Source organism: Schistocerca serialis, chromosome 8, assembly GCF_023864345.2.
Source record: "Schistocerca serialis cubense isolate TAMUIC-IGC-003099 chromosome 8, iqSchSeri2.2, whole genome shotgun sequence".
NCBI classification, from domain to species: Eukaryota; Metazoa; Arthropoda; class Insecta; order Orthoptera; family Acrididae; genus Schistocerca; species Schistocerca serialis.
In genome coordinates, this window is record NC_064645.1 from 573410012 (window position 1) to 573422304 (window position 12293).

The following is a 12293-nucleotide window of genomic DNA, read 5'->3' on the forward strand; positions in this document are numbered from 1 at the left end:
TAGGAGGGAATCTGAGCAGCTCTAGATTGTTTGCAGACGATGCTGCCATTTACTGTCTCGTAGAATATTAAAACCAACTTCAAAATGACTTAAGCCGCATTCACACACGCAACAAAACTGTCGCCACAGCTGGTGGCATATTGCAGTTGCATGTGTGAACCCCCTGTTCGTAGTGGCGCAACTTAAGAGACGGGACATTTGTCATGCTACAAAAAGTTCAACTTGGTTGTACTTTGTTGCGCCACTTCCCTTCCACCACTGCTCCCTGGTGGCAGTATTTCGAAACACAAGCATTCTGTCGCAGTTATCGCGGAGTAATTGCAGCTGCACTCCACTCGATTTCAGTGTGGTTTCATTCTATCACTGAAAAAAGTGAAAACAGTGGTCAGCAGGTACACTTTCGCAGCTTCTGGAAATATAAGAACAGCAACATATGCTTGTTTCCCTGCAGCAGTGTGTCTTTATGTGGGGTGGAGGGTGGGAGGTCGGAGGGGCAATATTTGAAATTCAGTGACATATCCTACAATCTTAAAAGATTTTTGAATGAATAAATAATTAAACTTAACATAAGTAACCAAAAAAGCAGGTCGTATTAACTTCGTGATTTGTGAGACCAGCACTGCATAAATTGTGGATAGTATGCAGCAAATAGCTCCCGAGTTTGATGTGGCAGCTGTTAAACTAAAAAGTAGTTATTCGAAATGCGTATCTCAACGAATATAATAAGTTTGTAAAATCTTGGAAGGGTGGCGCGTCTCCAGATGAAATTTACTTGCCAGCTGTTGTTTAGTTTGCTATTGCAGGCAGCGTTTTCGCCTGCGCGTGTTGTTTCTTTTATAATTGTGTTCATGGCCCCTGATTTACCCTTGTGTGAAATCTATTTCTGGATTCAACATTTGGGTTTTGTCTTCCTAGTATTTAACTTTTGACACAGCTCTTACTGCCATAACCTGCACTATTACATTCACACCTGCCCATATGATTTAAATTGATGCCATATTGAAAACTGTGGAACTACGTAGATTTTATGGCGTCCTGTGTGAACAATAGCTGACGGTGTCACTACAGAAAGCCACAAGCTGTGGTGCCACATTAGTTGCGTGAGTGAACCCGGCTGTAGACACGTTATTTGCATGGAGCGAAAAGTGGCAACTGGCCCTAAATAATGAAAGGTGTAAAGTCAGCCACTTGAGTGCTAAAAGGAATCCGTTAAACTTCGTTCAGTCAAATGTGTGTGTGTGAAATCTTACGGACTTAACTGCTAAGGTCATCAGTCCCTAAGCTTACACACTGCTTAACCTAGATTATCCTAAGGACAAACACACACACACCCATGCTCGAGGGAGGGTTTAGTCAATGAATCACACAACTATAAAGAATGTAAATTCAACGGAATACCTGGGAATTACAATTACGAACAGCTTAAAATGCAACGATCACAAGAACAATGTTGTGGGAAAAACTAACCACAGAATGCGATTTAATGGCAGAAGACTTAGTAAATGCAATAGGACTGCTAAAGAGATGGGCTACATACACTACGCTTGCCTGTCCTCTTCTGGAGTATTGCTGTGCGGTATGTGATCCAAATCAGATAGAACTGAAGAACATGGAAAAGTTCAAAGAAGCGCAGCTCGTTTTGTATTATTGCGAAGCAGGGTACAGAATGTCTCGGATTGGATACGTGAATTGGGGTGGTAATCGTTAAAACATCGGCCTTTTTCGTTGTGACAGGACCTTTTCACGAAATTTAAATCATTAACGTTGTCCTCCGAATCCGAAAATATTACGTTGACACGCACCTACGCAGGGAGAAATATTCATTGTATTAAAATAAGAGAAATCAGAGCTTGCTAGGAGAGATTTAAGTATTAATTTCTCCCGTGTGCTGTTCGAGAGTGGAACGGTAGAGAAGTAACTTGAAGATGGTTCGATGAACCTTCTGTCAACCACTTAACCGTGAACTGCAGAGTAGGCATGCAAACATAAAAGTAATGTGAATGGAGCGCTGAAACGATTTTCTTAAATGCCTCTCTGACCGCGTTATAATTAGCCCAGTATTACCTTCGCTGTCTCTACTGGAGGCATACGTAAGGCGTTGTGGTATATTCCTAGAATCCTCACGAACGCTGGTTCCTGGAACCTTCTAAGTAAACTCTGGCAGGCTAATTGGTGTTTTAAACGTCTCCCAGTTCAGATTTTCAAGTTTCTTCGTGGCACTCTCCCAAGGGTTAAAAAAACCTGTGACCATTCGTGCTACCCCTTTCTGAATACATTCAGTATAGAGATGGGTCATTCGCGAACTGACGAGTCCAAAGGAACGGTTCACCAAGATGAAGGGAACGAGCGAGGAACGAATTCTAAGGGACGGTGTTTCATAGTTCACTTCGGTCGCGGCTTACTAATTATAATTCCCGGGAACGGGAAACGGTCGGTCTCGTTCCAGCCTCGGTCCCGTTCCCGTCTGTCTCGGTCTCGCTCGGCCGCACTCGTCTTTCTTCGGGTGGCCACTCGTCGCAGTTCATTGCCGACTGCTGATACTTCTGTATCGAGTTGTTGCTCGTTCCGTTCGCTTCGCAAGCTCATTCTAGATGTTTCAAACCTGTTTTGAACTCTGAACTGAGCGGTTCTAGGCGCTTCAGTCAGGAACCGCGCGACCGCTACGGCCGCAGGTTCGAATCCTGCCTCGGGCATGGATGTGTGTGAAGTCCTTAGGTTAGTTAGGTTTAAGAGTTCTAAGTCTAGGGGACTGATGACCTCAGATGTTAAGTCCCATAGTGCTCAGAGCCATTTGTACTCTCAACTTTTGGTCCGGTTCTATTCAGCTTCCACGACCGGTAATTAAAATGTATTTTATAATTACGTAAATTACATAAAAATAACGTGGTATGTAATACATACGTATTTTCAGGTAACAAAACGGCGTATCAGCTTACTTCCCTTTTTCGATAAACAGCAGAAGAAATACTCGTAAAAAGGAAAGATTTTTTGTTATTACACATGCTAAGGACGTCGGCACGACACACACTAGTGGCCATTTTCCGTCTTTTTTTTTTATCCAAGGTAAAAGAGCATTTTCATTATTATGGAAGGCAGACCGACTTATAACCGAGTGTATTGTCACATTTTGTAAAGAAAATATGATAACTCCTACAATATTATTTCAGTAGTACAGTGTAGCGCACGAAAAATCGGCCCCGAGTACTAGCTGCTCATTGTCGCTTACCAATCGTCATCTATTGTTTCGAAGTTGCTTGCGTTAGCTTATTTGTTATTGGCTCAAATGGCTCTGAGCACTATGGGACTCAACTGCTGAGGTCATAAGTCCCCTAGAACTTAGAACTACTTAAACCTAACTAACCTAAGGACAACACACACATCCATGCCCGAGGCAGGATTCGAACCTGCGACCGTAGCGGTCGCGCGGTTCCAGACTGTAGCGCCAGAACCGCTCGGCCACCAGCGGCCGGCTCATTTGTTATTACTTCACTGCCTGATTATTACATGTTTATCTATTCTGCTAGTAGCGGTCAACAAATAGTGCGTAATTGGCGAGCAGTCTGTACTCGGGACAGGGTTTTTCGTGCGCCACCTTATATTATTTCCCTGCTGTCAGCCACATGACGCTACAGTTTGCTAAACGAGATGTTTTGCAGAATCACGAAAACTACAAGTGTGTGAGAATTCTGTTACGAATAAAAACTCAGTACTCCACGGGGAAGGTAAGTGCTCCCTCTTGGCGCCTTCCATCTTCAGTCACATATGCTACTAATTATCAATTTTTCGTAAGAACCATACAGCAAGCACAAATGAACGGTGAACGAGTAAAAATGAACGGTTCCCAAGAAAGAGCGATCACCAGCGAACTAGTTCCCAAGGATGAACGACTTTGCCCATATCTAGTTCAGTGTCGGCTGCTACTCCCATGTGGTATCGCTGCCACACATCTGAGCATTATAGGACGGATCACACGAGTGTTTTGTAAGGAATCTCCTAGCATCTGACCTGTGAACTGAAGTTAACCACTAGCTTTATCCATTTCATCGTTCCGTTTTACATCGTTATAAATTGTTAAACCCAGATTTCTGTATGAGCTGACTGATGCTAGTTATGACTCACTGACGTTGTAGCCTCCTTTCTTTCGGGTAGAAACGAAAAGTGTGCCATTAGGTTTAGCTAAAGCAATAAATTATTTTTTAAAAAATACTCTAAGTTTTCATTACTACGTCAGTCTGCAGTGGTTATTAAATCATCATCGTCAATTATTTGACATTCAGCTTTGGATAAATGTCTCTTTCAGGCCTTTCATGCTGCAGCGTTTTCAGTGAATTCTCATCTTCACTACTCCTGGATTTTTTTCATAGGTTGATCTATTCATGCTGCCTTAGGCGGTCATTCAGATCTCTCTCTTTTCTCCTCCCGAGCAGGCCATGGAGGCCCAACGGTACCGACCGGCCGCCGTGTCATCCTCAGCCCACAGGCGTCACTGGATGCGGATATGGAGGTAGGTGTATGTGGTCAGCACACCGCTCTCCCGGCCATATGCCATATGTACGAGACCGGAGCCACTACTTCTCAATCAAGTAGCTCCTTAGTTTTCCTCACAAGGGCCGAGTGCACCAAGCTTGCCAACACCGCTCGGAAGACCGGATGGTCACCCATCCAAGTGCTGGCCCAGCCCGAAAGCGCTTAACTTCGGTGATCTGACGGGAACCGGTGTTACCACTGTGGCAAGGTCGTTGGCCTCAGATTTTTCTCCATTCTTTGCAAACCAAGAGAGAACTTCCTGATCGATTCACTATCCACTCGTCTGGCTACATGCACTTGGCACATCCATTTCGTTTCCATTACAGCCAAAACACGGCTTTATCCCAGCCTGTTCCCCTATCCATTCTTGTATTTTCCTGTGTAATGATTCCTAACGCAAGTATACGCATTCATCAAAAGTAGCCCTCGTCTGTTTTACTCTTCTGTTAATTTTATTCGCTGCGCATCCACTCCCAGTAGTCAGTGCTAGTCATCAGAAATGGTTCAAATGGCTCTGAGCACTATGGGACTTAACATCTGAGGTCATCAGTGCCCTAGAACTTAGAACTACTTGAACCTAACTAACCTAAGGACATCACACACATCCATGCCCGAGGCAGGATTGGAACCTGCGACCATAGCGGTCGCGCGGTTCCAAACTGTAGCGCCTAGAACCGCTCGGCCACACCGGCCGGCGCTAGTCATCAGAAATGAATTGTATTAACATTGGTTTTTATGATTTGGAAAATCAACACTTAAATATACTGATCAGCCAGAATATTTTGATCACCTACCTACAGCCAGCGTGTCCACCTTTGGCACGGATAACAGCAGCGACACGTCGTGGCATGGAAGCAATGAGGTCTTGGTAGGTCGCTGGAGGGATTTGGTACCGCATCTGCGCACACAAGTCACCTAATTTCCTAAAATTCCGGGTAGAGGGGCGATAACCTCTGACGCCATGTTCCATCACATCCCAGACGTGTTCGATTAGGTTCAGATCTGGCGAGTTGGGGGGGGGGGCAGCATATCAATTGGAACTCGCCACTGTGTTCCTCGGACCACTCCATCACACTCTTGGTCCTGTGGCATGACGCATTATCTTGTTGAAAAATACTTCTGCCGTCAGGAAACATGATGGTCACTAAGGGGTGTACGTGATTTGCAGCCAGTGTACGATACTCCTTGGCCGTCATGATGCCTCGTACAAGCTGCACTGGGCCCATGGATGCCCACATGAATGCTCTCCAGAGCACAGGGGAGCAGCCGCCAGCTTGTTTCCATCCTGCACTACAGGTGTCAAGGAGCTGTTCCCCTGGAAGGCGATGGATTCGCGACCTTTTATCGGCATAATGAAGAAGGTGCCGGGATTCATCACACCGTGCAACGCTTTGCCACTGTGCCAATGTCCAGAAGCGATGGTCACGTGCCCATTTGAGTCGTGGTTGCCGACGTCGTGGTGTTAACATTGGCACTTGCACGGGTCTTTGGCTGCGGAGGCCCATCGTTGGGAGTGTTTGGTGCACTGCCCGGCATTAAAGTATGATTTAGTTCCGCCACAGTTCGCCACCTATCCTGTTTTACCACTCTGCCCAGAATACAACATCCGACATTTGTAATGAGGGATGGCCGCTCAACCCAACGACGTCTTGACTTCTTCATCTTCACCTTGATTTCGCCACGTGTTGAAGACACTTACCACAGCACTTCTCCAAAATCCGACAAGTCGTGCAGTTTCCGAAATGCCTCCTGGTCATCACAATCTGCTCTCGGGCAAACTCGTGCGTGTGTCTGACCAGCAGTCATTCCTCGCCAGGTGACGCTGCTATCACCTGGATGGATTTATATCGATATTAGGTCGGTGGTCAGAATGTTCTGGCTGATTAGCGTAAATGTCTGTTCTAAACCTACTATCAGTAACTAATGAAATGTTTTCAAATAATGAAATACGAACCAAATTAGTTGGACTCCACACAGACAACACACTGAAAATACAAGGTTTGGAACTTAAATAGTGGCAACTATTTATTCACAACCCGTACAAAAGAGTTACGTGTCTGCACCTATTACTGTCCTTCAAAGTAGTCACCAGCGTTGTACAGAACTCGTTGCGAGCGATGTCGAAGGTGCAGTATACCTGTAAATTTCTTTCAATTCAGTCAATATTCTTGAGGATTTTTCACGTAATAGCAAATTGCCTCTACAGACTTTTCGCCTAAATGTCGCTATTTCTCTATTCTATAAGCGTACGAGGTTTGGAACTTAAATTGTGGAAACTATTTATTCACAACCGATACAAGAGATTTACAAAAATTGTTCAAATGGCTCTGAGCACTTAACTTAGCAACTCAACATCTGAGGTCATCAGTCCCCCTAGAACTTAGAACTACTTAAACCTAAGGACATCATACACATCCAAGCCCAAGGCAGGATTCGAACTTGCGACCGTAGCAGTCGCGCGGTTCCAGACTGAAGCGCCTAGATCCGCTCGGCAACAACGGCCGACAAGAGATTTACATGTTCGCACCTGTTACTGTCCTTCAAAGTACTCACCAGCGATGTGGAAGGCGTAGTGTACCGTTAGCAGAGTCTGTTCTGTTGATGGTGCGAATGGAACGGTCTACTGCCTGTCGCATCTCTGGAACAGTTCTGAAGCGAATGTCACGAAGTGGTTCCCTCATCTTCGGAATCAAATCAAAGTCACAAGGACTCCCATCGACCGAACAGAACAGCCATAGCTTGTTATCCTAACGCATTACGTTCCTCCACGGCAGACCGTCAATGCACAGTATTACTGTTCGTTTTTGGAGCATCACCTGCGACCAGCTTTGCGAAAGAAGCGGCGACACTTTCTGCGCATCCCACCCATCATTTTGCACGACAATGCGCACCATCCACCATACTCCCCGGACTTAAGTCCTTGTGACTTTGATTTGATTCCGAAGATGAAGGAACCACTTCGTGGCATTCGCTTCAGAACTGTTCCAGAGATTCGACAGGCAGTAGACCGCTCCATTCGCACCATCAACAGAACAGGCTCTGCTAACGGTACACTACGCCTTCCACATCGCTGGTGAGTACTTTGAAGGACAGTAACACGTGCGAACATTTAAATCTCTTGTCGGCCGTTGTTGCCGAGCGGATCTAGGCGCTTCAGTCTGGAACCGCGCGACCGCTACGGTCGCAGGTTCGAATCCTGCCTTGGGCTTGGATGTGTGTGATGTCCTTAGGTTTAAGTAGTTCTAAGTTCTAGGGGGACTGATGACCTCAGATGTTGAGTTGCTCAGTTAAGTGCTCAGAGCCATTTGAACAATGTTTGTAAATCTCTTGTATCGGTTGTGAATAAATAGTTGCCACAATTTAAGTTCCAACCCTCGTACGCTTAGAGAATAGAGAAATAGCGACATTTAGGTGAAAAGTCAGTAGAGGCAATTTGTTATTACGCGAAAAATCCTCAAGAATATTGACTGAATTGAAAGAAATTTACAGGTGTGAAAGCGAACGAACGGCTCTCGTACCAACGGCAACAGAAACAATGAAGGGAATATACTTCGACCGTGAGTTAGGACGTGCACTGCTTGACACCACAGGAAATGTAAAAAGATGTTATAACTAATCATTATTTATTGATTAAATAAAACAGCTGCATAGACAAATGTGTTTCATTCCTTCGAATGTTAACAATGTATTATTCACCTTCTCACATTATAAAAAGAAGAGTGTTTGTTTTTTTAAATCTGAAGTGAAGTCAGATGATCAACTTTGTTGGGGGCCTTTGGTGATGTATAAAGTAATGGTCCTAGATAGGTTGGGAAGCACAGTTATAAAGGCTAGTTACCAGATTTTGTATCAGTCTTAAACAGGCAGAACCCAATTTCAGAGGTTGTTCAGGGATATTTTCTTAGTATTTTGGTATAAGGGACAGTGGTCTCTAGTGGCTCGTTAAAGAGTGATAATGTCATTATGATTTATTCATTTGGTACCATAGCTCTTCTTTCCTTCAAAATATCGCACAACAATCAAGAAATCTGTACTACACAATCGCCAAAGTGTACAACACGGACACAGGGTAATGCTACAACTCTCAGTCGAAACAGCTCAGTATCGCTTCGTTGTGCCAATGTTCCATAGCACTCATTGAACCGATAGTGAGGTGCACATCGAACAACTCTTCATCAATAAACCTATCGATACTACTGTGTATTGGTGATAACGTATAACTAATACTGCCAGAAAGACAACCCCAAGGATAGAACTGAACAGAAGCCTGAATGTGGACATTACTTATGTCGACAGCAAGTATGAAGAGTGAATGGAACAAGTTTGTTTCCAAACAAGCCACACAGCCCATACAGTTGACATTTACACTGTTGTGCAGTTATTTTCAGTGCAACAGTATTATGAAAAGGATAATTGCTACTCACCATCTGGCAGAGATGGTGATTGGCAGGCACAACAAAAGACTGTCAAAAGGTGAGCTCCAAACCAACAAGGCCTTCTTTGGAAATAGACAACACACGCGCGTACACACACACACACACACACACACACCTCATACACTCATAATCGAAATCTCTGGGTGCTGGGGCCAGACTGTGAGCAGCAGTGTATGGTGGGAGAAGCAACCGGCTGGTGGGGGTAACGATAAGGCTGGGGCAGGTTGAGGGAGGGATAGCAGGGTAGGAGTGGATGACGGTAAGGTGCTGCTTGTGGGAGCATACAAGGACGAGGTGGAGAGAGGGTAGGTTAACTACACTCCTGGAAATTTAAATAAGAACACCGTGAATTCATTGTCCCAGAAAGGGGAAACTTTATTGACACATTCCTGGGGTCAGATACATCACATGATCACACTGACAGAACCACAGGCACATAGACACAGGCAACAGAGCATGCACAATGTCGGCACTAGTACAGTGTATATCCACCTTTCGCAGCAATGCAGGCTGCTATTCTCCCATGGAGACGATCGTAGAGATGCTGGATGTAGTCCTGTGGAACGGCTTGCCATGCCATTTCCACCTGGCGCCTCAGTTGGACCAGCGTTCGTGCTGGGGGGACAGATCCGGAGATCTTGCTGGCCAGGGTAGCTGACTTACACCTTCTAGAGCACGTTGGGTGGCACGGGATACATGCGGACGTGCATTGTCTGTTGGAACAGCAAGTTCCCTTGCCGGTCTAGAAATGGTAGAACGATGGGTTCGATGACGGTTTGGATGTACCGTGCACTATTCAGTGTCCCCTCGACGATCACCAGTGGTGTACGGCCAGTGTAAGAGATCGCTCCCCACACCATGATGCCGGGTGTTGGCCCTGTGTGCCTCAGTCGTATGCAGTCCTGATTGTGGCGCTCACCTGCACGGCGCCAAACACGCATACGACCATCATTGGCACCAAGGCAGAAGCGACTCTCACCGCTGAAGACGACACGTCTCCATTCGTCCCTCCATTCACGCCTGTCGCGACACCACTGGAGGCGGGCTGCACGATGTTGGGGTGTGAGCGGAAGACGGCCTAACGGTGTGCGGGACCGCAGCCCAGCTTCATGGAGACGGTTGCGAATGGTCCTCGCCGATACCCCAGGAGCAACAGTGTCCCTAATTTGCTGGGAAGTGGCGGTGCGGTCCCCTACGGCACTGCGTAGGATCCTACGGTCTTGGCGTGCATCCGTGCGTCGCTGCGGTCCGGTCCCAGGTCGACGGGCACGTGCACCTTCCGCCGACCACTGGCGACAACATCGATGTACTGTGGAGACCTCACGCCCCACGTGTTGAGCAATTCGGCGGTACGTCCACCCAGCCTCCCGCATGCCCACTATACGCCCTCGCTCAAAGTCCGTCAACTGCACATACGGTTCACGTCCACGCTGTCGCGGCATGCTACCAGTGTTAAAGACTGCGATGGAGCTCCGTATGCCACGGCAAACTGGCTGACACTGACGGCGGCGGTGCACAAATGCTGCGCAACTAGCGCCATTCGACGGCCAACACCGCGGTTCCTGGTGTGTCCGCTGTGCCGTGCGTGTGATCATTGCTTGTACAGCCGTCTCGCAGTGTCCGAAGCAAGTATGGTGGGTCTGACACACCGGTGTCAATGCGTTCTTTTTTCCATTTCCAGGAGTGTAGATGCAATTCGGAGGTTAGATGGAGGGTAGGGGGTATCGAAAAATGAGAGAAGTAAAAAGAGTGGGTGTGTTGGTGGAGTAGAGGGCTGTGTAGTGCTGGAACTGGAACAGGGAAGGGGCTAGATGGGTAGTGACAATGACTAACGAAGGTTGAGGCCAGGAGGGTTAAGGGAACATAGGGTATATTGCACAATTCAGAACAGCTGGTGTTGGTGGGAAGGATCCAGATGGCACTGGCAATTTCGCGCAGTAGAGATATGAAGGTAAATGGGGATAAGAAATCCAATTATTCTGTAATAATCCACCAGAAATAAGCCACTGGAGACTATGTGCCTCTTATCAATGGGTATGAAAACTACAGATTTGTGTTAGGTAGAACAGTCACCAGAGTGCATCAGTGTCTTCATGTTTAGTGTTGTTACCAGGTCTGGTAGGATATAGGCCTACATAATCGGGCATTAACAGCGTCAGGTGTTGAGTAATCACTGTGAAGGACACGGAGATGCTGTAGCTCGTGAGAGACAGTGTTATCAGCACATGACAGAGTTTGAAAGGGACCTTATTGTGGGTCTCCATTTGGCTGGTTGGTCGAATCGTGTATCCAGGTTGGTAGGACTTTTGGATGTGGCAGTAGCCCTATGATGTACTACATAGAACAGTGACAACAGGCATACTCGTCATTAACGTTCCAGTCGACATTATCTGATCATCACAAGGCAGGTTCGCCATATTGTGCGTCGGACACATGGTTACCCTTTCACATCTACACCTGCCATCTAAGAACAAAAAGGGACTCTCTGCAATCATGCATCATTGGTCAGAGACTAGCATCAACTGGACTAGAGAATTAACGTCCCATGTACAGGCTGCAGTTAACACTACAACACAAACTCTGCATTTGGAGTTGTGCCGTGACTAGGAAGCACAGACTGCTATGAATGGCGGTGCATTGTGTTCAGTGACGTATCACTGTTTTGCACTACCCTGGATGCCTATCGTCGGCGAGTATGGAGGAGACATATGGAGAGGACCAATTTTTCTAAAGTTTTGGAGAGGCAGTGTGCGTTATTCCTGGTATCAAGATGGAGGGAGTCAGCAGATATGGCTACAGGTGATGGCTGGAGTGATTGAGGGAGCTCTGTCAGCACAACAATATGTCATGGACAAGATGCGTCCTCTTAAGTTACTTCTCATGTGACAATATCGTGTTGCAATTTTTGAACAGAAAAAGCTTGTCCACGCGTGGCATGTGTCTCTGTGAATGTTGTGCGATGTTGTGGTACTCTAGAGGGCAGAAAGATCCCCAGGTCTGTCCCCAATATAACATATGTGGAACCAACTTGGCTGTGAACTCCACTCCAGTACCAGTCTCAATGATATCAAGAACGGTTTACAACATTTGATGGCCATCTTGTCTCAGGAGAGGATACATCCGCTTTATGATACCCTACCCAAATGAACCTGGACAAAGGGTCCCTTTCAGTCCATTCCAGTACCAATATCAAGGTTGTCAAGGACGATTTACAGCATTTGTTGGCCATCTCGTCCCAGGAGAGACTACATCGGGCTAAAGGCTCCCTACGCAAATGAACTGCAGCTTCATACTTATAAGTGGGCTCATACTGATAAGTTCTTTGTAAAT

The 12293-nt window shown here is 46.3% G+C and overlaps 1 protein-coding gene and 1 pseudogene across 1 annotated transcript in view; one reads left to right on the forward strand and one right to left on the reverse strand.

The window, feature by feature from the left end:
- The window catches only part of LOC126417129 (UNC93-like protein MFSD11), a 187037-nt gene that overhangs the window by 9962 nt on the left and 164782 nt on the right, over positions 1–12293 (forward strand). The gene's annotated exons all lie outside the window — the stretch shown is intronic.
- On the reverse strand, positions 4627–4744 carry LOC126417327 (5S ribosomal RNA; annotated as a pseudogene).